General features: G+C 38.9%; 1 pseudogene; it reads left to right on the top strand.

The window, feature by feature from the left end:
- Positions 1–228: 228 nt before the first annotated feature.
- On the top strand, positions 229–14,523 carry LOC105517669 (annotated as a pseudogene).
- The last annotated feature ends 1,228 nt before the right edge of the window (positions 14,524–15,751 follow it).

Raw genomic sequence — 15,751 nt, 5'->3', positions numbered from 1 at the left:
AAAGACTGAAAATGAAACACTGAATATTTCTTTTAGCCAAGAAAAGGAGGGCCATGTGAAAAGAGTAGCCTTGAACCAGGGCCTTGAATATAGGGAGCTAACATTCCACATAGGTAAACAGTAGCTTGAGCAAAGGCAGAGCAGTATGTAAGAACAGGTTCCTTTGTAATGGGGCAAAAGATACATAACAAACAATAACAGGGAATGAAGTTGAGACAGTCCTTAGGCATGAAGGTTATAAATGTCATCTTAGGAAACCTAGGCTTTGCTTTATTGGGCTGGGGGATGAGCTGTAGCAGTGGTCCTGAAGACCCTCAGGTTGGTGATTGCTGATGTTGAATTGACTTTGGTTTCTCACAAAGAGTCATAACAGATAGATGACATAAGGTCAGTTAAAATAAACAGACCAAGAAGAACAAGCAAATGGAGTTAACCATGATGACACTTTCCTGGCTTCAGCCCAGGCGTAACCCTGAAAATGTCATCTTAAAGGAAGTAAAAGGTGAAACTCTAAACACTAGCGTCTTTTCACCACTCATCTCTCTGGACTGATGCAAGATATTTGACACTATTGACTGAACATTTTTTTTCCCTTCTTTAGCCTGCCACTTCTTTTCCCCCTCTTTCTCCTAACGTTCCATCATCATAAATTTCTTTCAGATTCCTCTTCCTCCTTCTACTCTTCTAAATAAAGTATCCTTCAAAGCACTGTTCTTGGGCTTCCTCTTCTCTCTGTCCCTCACAAACTTCATCTCTTTCCCCCTTCATTCAGAAGCCACTGATAATGGTAGCTCTCCTCTTTGTGCAGGAAAGACTAGCAAGCTCTTTATACGTATTTTTTCTGGTCTTCAGAGCAATTCTGTCAGTTAGGAATAATTATTACTCTTCAGATGAATAAACTGAGGCTCAAAAAGGGTCCATTCACTTAGTTATGGACATACCTCTGTAAGTTATGGACATACCTCTATAAGTGATTCAAACCCAGGTAAGTTGTGATCCAGTGCCTGACCTTTTCCCATGCTGGCTATGATGATTTTCATGTGAAGTCCAATAATGCCTACAATACAGTGGGGTTGGCAAAGATGCAGCTAGACAAATTGATGGACAAAAAGGGCAGTTCAGAAATAGTCCCTGGCATATACGAGTAGTATATGATACAGCTGGTATTTTAAATCGTGAGAAAAGGATGGGTTTTCCAGTAAACAATATTTTGACATGAATATTTAAACACCTAATTCAAAACATATACCAAAATTCCAGTTAGATTAAAATCTTTATTAAAAAATTAAGCCATAAATATTTATCTATATTTTCTATGCATGCCATATATATTTACTTGCATTCTCTATATTTACTTGTATTTTCTCAGTACATGTTTACATGACATGAAGGAGGGGAAGGACCTTCAATACATGCCATTAAAGGTGGAAAGCATAAATGAATTAGTGAGACATTTGGTTACCAAAACGGAAAAATTTCCTGAAGAAAACTAAATATCTTAAACAATTTAATAGCTCTGGGCTGACATTTCCGTTTTCCTGCTGCCCATGCTGCTAGTTTCTTATTTCTATTTACAGTTTGTTCTTTTCCCACTACCATCTCGTCCAAAATCAAGTAAGAGAAAGATCTCCGAAGTAGACTCAACACTTAAATGCAGGTATGTCAAACTTTCTGGAACTCAGTTCCTCTTTGTTTAAATAGAAGGTGTTGACCTGGATGATTTCTGAGGTTTTGTTTTGTTTTTTTCATTTTAAAATTCTATGATTCTCTTTTTACAGCCTCTATTCCTTTTATTGCTATTTGAAGGGGATAATAAATAACCACTCTTTCTTCTCTTGAGTTCAGAGCCAATTGAGAATTAAGACGCATGAAAGACACATTTGGCAACTAGGTAATAGCTTTCTTACCGATAATGGTGAGTTTAAAAATGTGGCTTGTTTTATGGCCACATGAGCATGCTAATTAACACTCTCCTCCCTGACACAGAATCAAACTCATCCACCCAGTCAAAACTAAGTTTGACCACAGTCCCTCCTCACTGCACAGCAGAGGAGGATAATAAGGAGAGAAAATGTGATGTGAAGCTACACATGTTCATTTTTTCCTCCCAACCTCATCAGAGGTAGGAGTATAAATTTAACTGAATTCCTTGTATATGGAATTATGAAGGAATGAGAAAGGACACTCTAACACCAATCACATAATTCTCTGCCTGTTTCTCTTAATAACATCTAATTCGGAGTCCTTTCTCCTTCATTTAGAAAAAAGGATATCCTCTAAATTGCTCCCCCCCTCTTTTCTGGCCTCCCCACCATGGTATCCATGCTGTGTACCACTTCCAGATTAATCTTCCCAAATCATGGGGTAGCTGCATCAATCTGAATTTAGAATCAGAAAATGGACGTTAATCTTGGTTGTTTTACTAATTAGCTATATGGCTGTGGGCAAGTCTCTTTACTTTGCTAGGTTTGGGGGAACACTTATCCATAGCATGGCATGGTTAGACTATCCCTTCTGATTCCCCCTTAGCATGGTATGTGTGACTCTCTACAAACTGACTAACAAAGATTTTCAGTCTTTCTTCCCAGAGTTTCCTAAAGGGCCTGTGCTTTATAGCAAAACTGATCTCTAAAACATTTAGTCCTTTATTATTTCTGTGCTCTTCCTTTATCTGCAGGGTAACTCATCACTCCCAGCACTGCTTCTCTAGAGACTGTTCAATCTAGATCCCACAAAAACAATTCTTCTTTCCCAGACCAGGCACGGTGGCTCACGCCTGTAATCCCAGCACTTTGCGAGGCCAAGAAGGGCAGATCACTTGAGGTTGGAGTTTGAGACCAGCCTGGCCAACATGGTGAAACCCCATCTCTCTTAAAAATACAAAAATTAGCCGGGCATGGTGGCGGGCACCTGTAATCCCAGCTACTCAGAAGGCTGAGATAGAATCACTTGAACCTGGGAGGTGGAAGTTGCACTGAGCCAAGATCATGCCACTGCACTCCAGCCTGGGTGACAGATCAAGACTCCGTCTCGGGAAAAAAAAAAAAAAAAACTTATCTCCCAAGACTTTTTGAATCTTCCTAGCCAGAAGTGATAGCAGATTCAGATCTAGGGTGGGGCTACATTTGTCATATACCCACCTGTGGCAGAGACATTTACTGCTCACTGAATAGCCATGGGCAAATACGTAAAAGGAATACACCCTACTTCGGGACAAATGACCCTACAGTTCTCGCCTCCTCTGCTGTGGCAACCTGAAATATATTTGTTTTGGTGTCTGTTTCATAAGCTCTTGTAACATGAAAGACCTAGAGCTTGAGTAAGCAAGCGAAATTTGTTACCACAGCATAACCCAGCCTAATCTGACTTAATACATCGCCTGAAAGAAGGCTGGAGATCACAAGGCCTACTGCTGCTTCCTTAATTGTACACAGAGCTATCAACATGATGGTGGGATATCAATATTTATTATATGGTTTTATATTGAAAATTGTAATAACCTACAGGATTATCATCAATATTTATAATATTCTGTTAATGTAATTTTTGTTAATGTTGTATACTCTTATGTATCATATGTCATTATTTATTATTATATCATCTATAATAATATATACCAAACACCAAAGTGTTTCTTATACCTGTTTTTAGTTGTTATTTTTTACATAAAAATCTGCTTTTTATTTAATGCTTAAACAACATACTTTAACTTCTTCTCTAAGCAACAGGACAGAGACCTAAATAGAGTTCCAATCTTTTAGAAATGACACTCCTTCTCATTGTTTGTTGGATTTCATGACCTATTTACACTTTCTAAAAATATAGGTGACTGTAAAACAAATGATGAATAAAACTGAGACTCAGAGAGTAAGTTCACATTTCTATTATAAAGAATAAAATAAACATATTCATAAAAGTAGAAGCTGGAGAGCCTTGGAAATGACACTATTGCCTTCTCTACACATCTTCTTACAGGCTCACACTTTCACATTTTCTTTTAAATTATATTATGAAAAATGTCAAAAATATAGACAAAAGTAGAACCAACAGTAAAACTAACCCCCATTTATCCATCACCCAGGTTCAGTGATTATCAAGATCTTTTCCTACTTGCTTTGTCTGGTTTTTTGGTTGTTATTGTTGCTAGAGTATGCTAAAGCTATATAACATTTCATCCATACACATTTCAGTACACATCTCTTTAAAAACTTACATTTTCTAAAATAACCACATTGCCATTAGCATACCACAACATTCTCAATCCCTACATTTACTTTTAAAAATTAAAATTAATAGGCAAAAAAATAAGTTTGTTGAGAAAATTATTTTGAAATGCAATACAGTACTCCTTTGTGAAATGTGGATATACCCTTGACCCAACAAAGATGCTGCAACTGTTTGGCTTCCTTGACAGCTTCCAAGGCTTACAAGTTCCATCATCAGGTCAAAGGGGACATGGAGCAGTCAGCCAGCCAACTCTCCCTTCAAACAAAAGCACCCACTCCTGGGATAAAAGGTCATCTCTGCTCCTGTCTACCAAAACACAGCCCCTGCCCTTAGCCACATGGCAGGATGCTTTTTCTTCCAAAGAAAACCTTAGATGAGTGACACTGTCATGGGAGAAAGTGTGAATTTGGAAGAAGGGGCTGCTGAGGCTCAAAGTTAGACTTTCCCTAAATCTTTGGGGTGTGAAGGAGCTGGTATTGGCATCATTTATTGTATAAGAGGGGTGTGTGTGTGTGTGTGTGTGTGCGTATTGTTATGAGTTTTGATCTGTGTGGAAAAGGGAATTTGAAAATAGCAGTGGATGATTGGAAAGGCTTTCCTTGTAGGCCTTGTTCAGTAAGCATAAGAGTGCTCCTGTTACATTACCTGTAATCTTTGATAAATAAATGAAGCAAAAATAAGCTAGATAAGAACAAGCTGAGAATTACAAGCTGAATATTCCAAGGCAAATTATTTATCCCTAAGCTTTCATTTCCTTACCTAGAAAACTGATGCCTACCTGACATTAGTATTAATATTGTAAGGACTAAAGAAAATGTGCAAAAGGGGGATTAGTAGGAATCCATCTAAGAGAAAGAAGGTTGCAGTGGGTGGAATATGCTTCTAGAGACTTCATCAGCTTTCCTCAACTTATTTCTGTGAGCTAATTTTAGAGTAGATGTGACTTCTACCCATTTCTTTTCTATCATTGGTCATAAAATTTCAAGAGAGCAGAAACTCAGCATCAGGTCACCCACCATGCCTAATCAGGAGGAAAGAGCACTCTGAGTTTCCTGAGGAGGGAGCATGTGCAGGAGCAGTGGGAGCTCCATTATTACTCAAAAGAGCTTTTCCTTGAGCTCAGCGCCTAGGGCAGGCTTAAGTACCAGGCCTGAGACCTCAGTGGAGAAATTGCTAGTGCAAACTAAAAGCAAAAAGTCATGTAAAAGGGGAAAAATTGCACATTGCCCTGCTCCTTTTAAAAGAAAATTGTTATTTTTAAATTATGTGAGATTAGAAATTGTTGAAGCTATTTACTTAATCTGGACAAATCACAGATGTGTTTGGTTCCCAGAATCTGCACCAAGTTTAAAAGGTCTGGGCTAGAGGAAAAAAGAAAATTAGAATGAATTCCTCTTTGCCATCTGTCTGCTAGGGGAAGTGGGAAAGGAACACAAGAATGGATTACAGAGAAGTCTGTGGGTAACAAGGTGTACTTGAAGCTGAAATTCTTCCCCACTCCAGAATCTCCATGTTGCTCAGTTGCCTGAAGTAGGCACACCTTGATATGTGTCCCAGACAGTACCTCTTTGGTCCTTACAAGGACACTAGCTGACAATCTGGGAGTTTCATTACAACAAAATCAAGCACAATAATAGTATCAATGAGAGCAATTGATAATAGAAAAATGTTTACTGTGAGTCAGCCAGGTACAATTCTGCAGATATACAGAGAGAAAGCTATATATCCTGCATGTTTCTGTGAGCTAATTTTAGAATAGATGTGAATTCTACCCACTTCTTTTCTATCCTCCTGCATATATATGTATATATGTGTGTGTGTATATGTATACATATATGTATACATATGTATGTATGTGCATATATATATAGCTCCTGACAAACAATATCTCCTGACCAAGAGCTGTAGTTGAGAGGCCAGTTGGGTGTGAACTGCTTCTTTTTTTTGAAATGCAGAAAGAATGTCTTCTACTTCTGGGTAAAAGTCAACGTCAATTACTGAGCCATAGATTGAAGCTTGTTCTGTAATTGGGGGATTAGTGTAATTTTCCTCACCATTCAGGGAGCAATTCAGATTGAGGTAACTAATCATCCATAGTTCAAGTACACTTTGTTAACACAGTTTCAGCCCAATTACCTATGTAATATAATCTTATAAGGGACAAAAATTGTTTTTTTTGTTTGTTTGTTTTAGGTCTTTTCTAAACGTTTATTTCAAAATAATTTTATACTTACACAAAATTACAGAAAATTGTACAAACAATTCCCATATACTCTTCTTCCAGGTTCTAGAAAGGTTAATTCCTTTTTTTTTTTTTTGAGACATAGTCTCGCTCTGTCGCCCAGGAAGGAGTGCAGCGGCGCGAACTCGGCTCACCGCAAGCTCCGCCTCCCGGGTTCACGCCATTCTCATGCCTCAGCCTCCCGAGTAGCTGGGACTACAGGCGCCCGCCACCATGCCCAGCTAATTCTTTGTATTTTTGGTAGAGACGGGCTTTCACCGTGTTAGCCAGGATGGTCACGATTTCCTGACCTCATGATCCGCAGGTCTCGGCGTCCCAAAGTGCTGGGATATTACAGGCCTGAGCCACCGCGCCAGGCCGAAATGTTAATTTCTTATATAATCATAGTATGATAACCAAAACCAGAAAAGTAATATTGATAAATTCATTATTTAGTCTACAGATCTTATTCAAATTTTCACAATTGTCTCATTAAATATCCTTTTTTCTTATGTAGGTTCTAATTCAAGACAGGATCACACATACATTGTCATGTTGCCTAGTTAATCTAGATTATAGAACACAGTTCGGCAAACTTGTTCTATAAAAGGCCAGATAGTAAATATTTTTGTGTGTTCTTTAAGCCAGACAGTCTCTGTGAGAACTATTCAACTTGGCCAAAAGCCATAGAGTATACAGAAACGGGCTTGGCTATGTTCCAGTACAATTCTATTTAGAAAAACAATAGACAGGCTGAACGTAGCTGATGGGCCATAGCTTGCCCATTCTAGAACATTGGTTTTCAAAGAGTGGGATCCCCAGCCCACCAGTATGTGTTGTCACCTAGGAACTTGTTAGATATGCAGATTTTCAGACCCCATCTCAGACCTACTAATTAGAAACTCTGAGTGGGGATTGGGGGGTCAGCAATCTGTGCTTTGTTTTGTTTGTTTTGTCTTTTGAGACAGGGTTTAGGGCTGTTGTCCAGTCTGGAATGCAGTAGTGGGATCTTAGCTCATTGCAGTCTCAAACTCTTGGGCTCAAGGATCCTCCACATTCAGCTTCCTGAGTAGCTAGGACTATAGGCTCACATCCACACACCTGGCTAATTAAAAAAATATATATATTTTTTGTTAGAGACAAGAGTCTCACTATTGTGTTACCCTGGTCTAGAACTCCTGGACTCAAGCAGTCCTCCCACCTCAGCCTCTCAAAGTGCTAGGATTACAGGTGTGAGCCATCACACCCAGCCAGCAATCTGAGTTTTAACAAGCTCTCCCAGGTGTTTATGATATATGCTAAAGTTCTAAAGCACTGATCCAGACAATTTCTGTGTCTTCCTTTGGCTTTCCAGACCTTGATATTTAGGAGGAGCACAGGCCTGTTGTTTTGTAGACTAGTCATATCTCAGCTTGGGCTTGTTGATGTTGGCTTATGATTAAATTCAGGTTATGCATTTTTTTAGCAAGAATACCACAAAAATGATCTTGTGTCCTCTTCATTGGGGCTTGTTAGAAGACACACGGTATCAATGCGTTTCTTCAGCTTTGAGACTAACTGATCATTTGGTTCAAGTGGTATCTGCCAGGTTTTTCTACTGTAAAGTTACTGTTTTTCTCCTTGTAACTAATAATTGTCTTGCAGGAAGATACTTTGACACTATGTAAATACTTTCAGGAACCAATTTTATCATCCATTGATGAATCTTGATCTTAAAACAAGTATTACTGTGGTGTTTGCAAAATAATGATTTTTCTATTTCCAGCAACCTGTGCATGTTACTAAGAATTCTACTTTATTAAATGGCTTTTTGTAATCCTTCATTTATGTATTTGTTCAATGATTTGTTTATATCAGCATGGGTCCATAGATTCTTATTTTATTCATGGATTATATCTATCATCATTAATTTTTTTGTTCCAATTGTCCCAGATTTAGTCAATGGGAGCCCCTTCAAGTTGGCTCTTTTTTCTTTTTGGCATGTCCCATCATATTTGGAGCCGTAATAATTTACGTCTTGGTTATCTGCTTTCGGCATTCCACTCTCCTAGCAACGGCTTCAATGAGTATGCACCACTTTTAGCTGTACAATTTTTTTTTCTGAGAAAGAGTCTCACTTTGCTGCCCAGGCTGGAATGCTGTGGAACAATCTTGGCTCACTGCAACCTCCGCCTCCTGGGTTCAAGCAATTCTCATGTCTCAGCCTCCCCTGTAGCTCGGATTACAGGCATGCACCACCACTCCTGGCTAATTTTTGTATTTGTGGTTGAGATGGGGTTTTGCCATGTCACCCAGGCTGCACTCGAACTCCTGACCTCAAGCAATCCTCTAGCCTCGGCCTCCAAATTGCTGGAATTATAAGCCTAAATTTTTTTTAATTAAAGAAAGATAAACATATTTTTGAAAAGGTATAGGGCTGGGTGTGGTGGCTCATACCTTTAATCCAAGCACTTTGAGAGGCTGAAGTGAAAGGATCACTTGAGGCCTAGAGTTCAAGATTAGCCTGGGCAACATAGCAAAACATTCTCTCTCTCTCTCTCTCTCTCCACACACACACACACACACACACACACACACACACACACACACACACATACTCTTACCATGTTTTTATTTAAAAAGATTTTTTAAAATCAGCACAAGGTGAACTTGGCTTTCTAAGAATTATTGTGGAAGCCCATCTTCCCAATGTTTTGAATTCATGATTCATCTGTAACCGAATACAAACATTCCTATTTGAGCTAGTCTCCCAAATGTGTGAGAAAAGATGGCCCAAGGACTACCAAGAAGTCATCATTGCTAATGCCAGATTCTATAATTCCATACCATCTAAGCAACAGACTAGAGTCTTCCTTCAAAATTTTCATTACAGAATAGTTTTCACACAGTATACTGGCTGTAGATAAAATGCCTCTACATTTTCCTATATGTGGAATTACACATCGCATATTCTTTCCAAAATGAATAACAGTATTATTCAGAGAGGTTAGTAAAAGAGAGATTATGTTCAGAAAAGAGGCATTGTCTTCTTTACATCTTTGTGACTTAGTCTTGACATTCCTGAGGACAGAATTACCAGCCAAAGCCTACAGGTGTTAAGTAGGGTATGTGCTTTAAGTCCACAATGATGCAAGACACGGTCCCAGCTGCTTTTCATTGCTACAGAAGGCTCAGGTTGGCCCTTTCAGACACCTACCTGTATGATTTGTAATATACAGGTGTTGTGAAAGTTTAGGAAGTGTGAGTGACAAAATGTAACACGAGTAGGAAGGATCACACAGTCGGAACCTCTACCACTCAGGCAATCAGAATTGATGGCAGTAACTGATTGATTTAGTTACATATTTACTTACTGTGTATTTACTTACTGTGTATTTATTGAACACCTACTAGGTTCAAGGCCCTGAGTTAGGTCCTCTTGGAAACCAGGTTATGTGAGACATCTCAAAAGGGTCACTCCTACAGATTTAAAGAAATTTTTTCTCTTAAAGAAAAAGAAAATATGTTTAAAAGTCTAAATAATTAAACACATACACATTTGAGTGTAGATACATGCACACTCAAGTAAGAAATTGCTAGGCAATTGAGAGGTGCTTTTGCATTGGCTGCTGCTCTTTTGTAATTCAGTGAGCAAAACATTTCATTAGCAGATTTTCAGGGAAAAGCTCAAACTATTAAGAATAGAATTAAATTACATAATTTTATTTTTAATAAAACACAGTATGATTCTATTTGTATGATGTTTGAAAGTAGACAAATTTAATCTTAACGAAAAAATCAGAACAGGGATAGCAGGGGTGTAGTAGTATCTGTTGCTACATAAACAACACCCCAAATTTAACAGCTTGAAATAACAAGAAGTTTTATCAAATAATTTCTGTGGGTCAGAAATTTCAAACTGATATAGCCCAGTGGTGCTGGTTCAGGATCTCTCAGAAGACTGAGGTCAGTACATTGGCCAGGGCTGCACTGATTTCAAGATTTGACTTGATTTGGGCTGGTTTATTCACTTCCAAGATGGCTGTTGGCAAAAGGTCTTGGTTCCCTGCTGTTGACAGCAGGCCTGTTTCTTGCCACGTGGGTCTTTCCATAGAGCTACTTGAGTGCCCTCACAATTTGGCAGCTGGCTTCCCCTAAAGAAATTTGCAATGGTGGCCAGGCACAGTGTCTTGTGCCTGTAATCCCAGCACTTTGGGATGCTGAGGCAGGCAGATCATCTAAGGTAAGGAGTTCAAGACCAGCTCGATCAACACGGTGAAACCCTGTCTCTACCACAAATACAGAAATTAGCCTGGTGTGGTTGCACATGCCTGTAATCCCAGCTAGTTGGAAGGTGGAGGCAGGAGAATAGCTTGAACCCAGGAGTCAGAGGTTGCAGTGAGCCAAGATCATATCACTGCACCCCAGCCTGGGCAACGGAGAAACAAACAAACAAACAAACAAACTCGGAAATCTGCAATGTCTTTATAAACCAATCACAAAAAAGAAACTCCATCTCCCATTTTCACAGTATCCTATTGTTACCCTGGTCAACATTATTTAATGTGGAAAGACATTACACAGTGGCATGATATCAACAGTTGGTAAACATTGCAGGCTATCTTAGAGGCTGACTACCACAAGAGATGGAGGGTTGACTAGGAAATAACATAAAGGAACTTTCTGGTGAAATGTTCTATATTACAGTAAGTATGTGGGGCTGGGCATGGTGGCTCAGGTCTTTAATCCCAGCCCTTTGGGAGGCCTAGGCAGGTGGAACATTTGAGGTCAGGAGTTCGAAAATGGCCTGGGCAACATGGTAAAAACCCATCTCTATTAAAAAAGCAAAACTTAGCTGGGTGTGGTGGTGCACACCTGTAGTCACAGCTACTTGGGAGGCTGAGGCACAAGAATAGCTTGAACCGGGAGGCAGAGGCTGCAGAGAGCTGAAATCACGCCACTGCACTCCAGCCTGGATGACAGAGCAAGACCCTGTCTCAAAAAAATAAAAAAATAAAAAAAAAATGTGGATTTCATGTGTATATGCATTAGTCAAAACTGTGCCACTGAGATTTGTACATTTCTATCAATGTGTGTGTGTATATATAATTCAATGTATACATACAATGTATATAAGAAAAACTATAAATAATAATAATCAAGGAGGGGTAGAGAGGGGATAGAGGTACAGATGATAAAAGAATGGTAAACAACAGTTTTTGAAGTTGAATAGATTGGTGCAGGTGAATTTATTAGACTAAAATATTTTATATTATACTTTATAAACATTCAGTTCAGAGGGTCACATAGAAAGAATCAGGAATTTCACATTCATGATGTTTACCCAAAGATGCATCCAAACATCAATTTCTTTGACTTGATATTAATGGAAATATTTTAAAGTAGATCACATACATCTTTGATGTATTAACTTGTATAAATATATACATATTCATGTGTGTGTGTGTTTATATGTGTGTGGGGGGAGGTTCTTGTTGACTCAGGGTCATTAGTATGCATGGTTATTACTGTTTTATTTTGTGATAAAGTGTTTTTGGACTAAAGGCAGCTGAAGAATAACTTGGATAGACTTACCTAATGGGATTTCAAGCCTTTTCTCTTAGAAATGGCTTTGTAAATATTAAATAACACCCAAAATTTCCCAGCAGTAATTAACTCTTTCTACCAAAGAGAAATGTACAAAAATTGATTCTAGAATACTTTGTTTGAAATCTATTGACTTTTATTACATTACTTCTGTCCCCTTTCTTTCTGTTCAGCCACCCAGATGTTCAGCTGATGTTCAGTTCTAGAGCAACCCATTTTCTACTTCTAATTGCTGAGTCTACCCCATTGAGGACAAAGGAATCAGATACTTGGTTCAACCCAGAGACACTTCAAACTTATAGCAGTGCATAGATAACAGAGACAAGCTGCCTGGGTTCAAATACTCTTTTCACCACCATTAACTCATTGTTTGCTTTGTCTATGTTATTTAACCTCTTTATGCCTCATTTTCTTAGATATAAAATGGGCTTAATAGTACAACAGAAGATTGTTGTAAAAGGACTAAATCAGCTAATACTTATATAATGTTCAGAACAATGCCCAGCATTATAGATATATTATTTCTGTGTTTAAGTAAGTTCTGAGGAATTTCTGCTATGCTTCTTCATTTGGTGAGTAAAGGGCCATGTTACATGAATAATGAATTACACAGAGCACACACAAATAGGATTTCCTATTGAAATCACACACAAAAAAACAGGTTAACTTGATACATACAAGCATGATTATGCTGCAGAGCCCTATACCATTATTCCTAAAACTGTAAGCAGCTCACATAAATAATTTTGTAAGCAGCTCACATAAATGATTTTCTGATTTTATCAGCAACTCACAATAACAGTTAGCGCTAAGGTTAGGGTAAATAGACTAACCCTAAATGTAAATAGAATTCCTTTATATACTCAACCTTCTTTATAATTTTGTTCATTTAATTTTAGTAATTTCCAATATCTAAAATAAATATTAATAATGTTTTTCTAATACCCCATATTTATCATCATCTTCATCACAAACACCCATTTTAAATACCAAACAGCCTGCAATCCAGCAGCTAATATTCACAAGCTTAGGACATTTTTCCCACCTTCTTCTTAGTTTAGGTTCCCCTGGATTCATTTCTGCACTTCTATCTTGTCAGTCTCTTTTGTCACACTCTCTTTGGGATTTTGGGACATTTGTCCTCTATTCTTGCCTTCTCCTACATACTACTAGTTCTGAGAATAGGAGGGTTGGAGATAACTAAGGCTTTAAAGGCATTCAGCAATAGAAATATATACATATATATATATATGCCTAGATCAAGCAAGACACTCCTTTACTCTTCTTCTTCAAGAGTAAATTAATCTGTGCCTATTTAATTTTGCCTTGTTGCTTACATTATTGTAAGGAGAAAGAGGATTTGGTTTGAATCCTTGGAGTGTCAGGTGCTCCTACACTGTGATTTTATGCCTAAGAAAAAGGCATGCCTCCTCTTACAAAATTACCTACATGCCTCCCCTAATTTTCTGAAATGTCTTTAAGAATTGAAAACAAAAGGTCACCCTGCAGGGTCTGTTGGTAGCCTCCTGGAGTTCTGCCTCCAGCCAAACGGCAGGTGGCTGACAAGTCGCAGTGTGAGCAGAAGGTGCCAGAGTAGAAGCCAAGAAACAAAACTCTCTGGGGCTCCCTCTGGGACTGCTATCTGGGCTATACATTTGGCCACCCCCTCCTAGCAAAGGCAATGGCTTCCAGACTTCTGTACAGTCATCCTCTTGCTGCTTGCCTAGGGCAAGGGCACCTTGTGCGAGAGGATTGCTCAGAACTCCGGCCTCCGACATTTCTCTAGTAGCCATTGTTTGCAGGAGAACATCAAGGTCAATACTGGAGTTGGTGACATGGCCAAGCAGAACATAGACAACGGTCTTTTGGTTCCAGACCTGTGATCGCATGCCTAATGATGTTGGAGTTGGAGAATAGATGTGGCAGCACTGCCTCCTAGATGGCTTTCCTAGGACATTAGGACAAGCTGATGTCCTGGACAAAATCTGTGAAGTGAACCTAGTGATCAGGTTGAACATTCCATTTGAAACGCTTAAAGATCCTCTCCTAGCGGAAGGGTATATAACCCGGAATTCAATCCACCTCTTGTATATGGAATTGATGACATCATTGGTGAACCATTAGTCCAGCATGAGGATGATAAACCAAAAGCAGTTTCTGCAAGGCTAAGATAGTACAAGGATGTGGCAAAGCCAGTCATTGAATTATACAAAAGCCAAGGAGTGATCCACCAATTTTCTGGGATAGAGACTAACAAAATCAAGTGCTGTGTTTACATGCTTTTTTTGAACAAGAACACAGCTATTTAGTCAAAGGCACATATTGACCCTGTGCAATGGAAGAATCAGGAAGATTTAGTCATTCATTCAATTGTGTCTATAGTATTGGTATTGTGTCCAAATAAGAAGCTACCTGAGATAGTCTGCAGCTTCTTTTCTAGTTTTAATGGTGAAGTGATAGGAAAACTAATGAGTAGAAAGAGTTCATGAAGAGTTCTGCCTTTCAAAAGAGTCACCTTCACATGTTTAAGGTATCTCAGCACATCTCAAGTCCTTCACAAGAAAGCAAGTATAGGCTGGATTTCAAATGGTGTACAACCTAAACTCTAGCTGATTTTTGCAGCCTTGTTGTTGCTATAGTATCCCTTTTACACATGATGGTGGTGGTCTCCGGTTCTCTCCATCTCAAAGACTGTTGAACCACAGCACGAGTAAGCTTAAGAATGCTAAACGCTCTATCCCAGGCTTTGTCCCAGGTTCTCTGGTATGTGCTCTCCCGGTGACAATGAAATTGATGCTAATTGCTCTTAGCGGTTGTTTCTCTGGGCTTGAGTGATTGTGTCCAGAGTTTATTTTTTCTCATAGGCATAACTCCTTCTTTTCTGCATCCATGCTCCATAGAATCTCTCCTTTTCAGACATCCTAGGATGAAAGGAATTGGCTTCTGTTTTTTTAACATCTATTTTCTCTGTTCTTAGGCTGCGAAATAATACAGGTAGTTATTGCTCTTATTCCTCTCAAATTCTTCTTTCTAAGAACTGAGAGCAAGAAGGCTAATTGAATCTCTTCATGCACCAGAAACTGAGCTATGAAGAGGGTCTTAAACTGCTGGTCTGGGTCTGACTCTCATGGATTGACACTGCTCCTTTCTTTTATTGTGAATCCCATTATTGGTATGTACCCAAAGGATTATAAATCATGCTGCCCATAAAGACACGTGCACACGTATGTTTATTGTGGCACTATTCGCAATAGCAAAGACTTGGAAATAACCCAAATGTCCATCAGTGACAGACTAGATTAAGAAAATGTGGCACATATACACCATGGAATACTATGCAGCCATAAAAAAGGATGAGTTTGTGTCCTTTGTAGGGACATGGATGCGGCTGGAAACCATCATTCTCAGCAAACTATCGCAAGAACAGAAAACCAAACACCGCATGTTCTCACTCATAGGTGGGAACTGAACAATGAGAACACTTGGACACAGGAAGGGAAACATCACACACTGGGGCCTGTTGTGGGGTGCAGGGAGGGGGCAGGGATAGCATTAGGAGATATACCTAATGTAAATGACAAGTTAATGGGTGCAGCACACCAACATGGCACATGTATACATATGTAACAAACCTGCACGTTGTGCACATGTACCCTAGAACTTAAAGTATAATTTTAAAAAAGAAAGAAAAAAGAAAAGAAAAGAAAATGGAGATAG

The sequence above is a fragment of the Colobus angolensis genome, unplaced genomic scaffold (genome assembly GCF_000951035.1).
Source record: "Colobus angolensis palliatus isolate OR3802 unplaced genomic scaffold, Cang.pa_1.0 Scaffold304, whole genome shotgun sequence".
In the NCBI taxonomy this organism is placed as follows: domain Eukaryota; kingdom Metazoa; phylum Chordata; class Mammalia; order Primates; family Cercopithecidae; genus Colobus; species Colobus angolensis.
The sequence above is the reverse complement of the archived record's forward strand: the minus strand, read 5'-3'. Positions and strand labels throughout refer to the sequence as shown.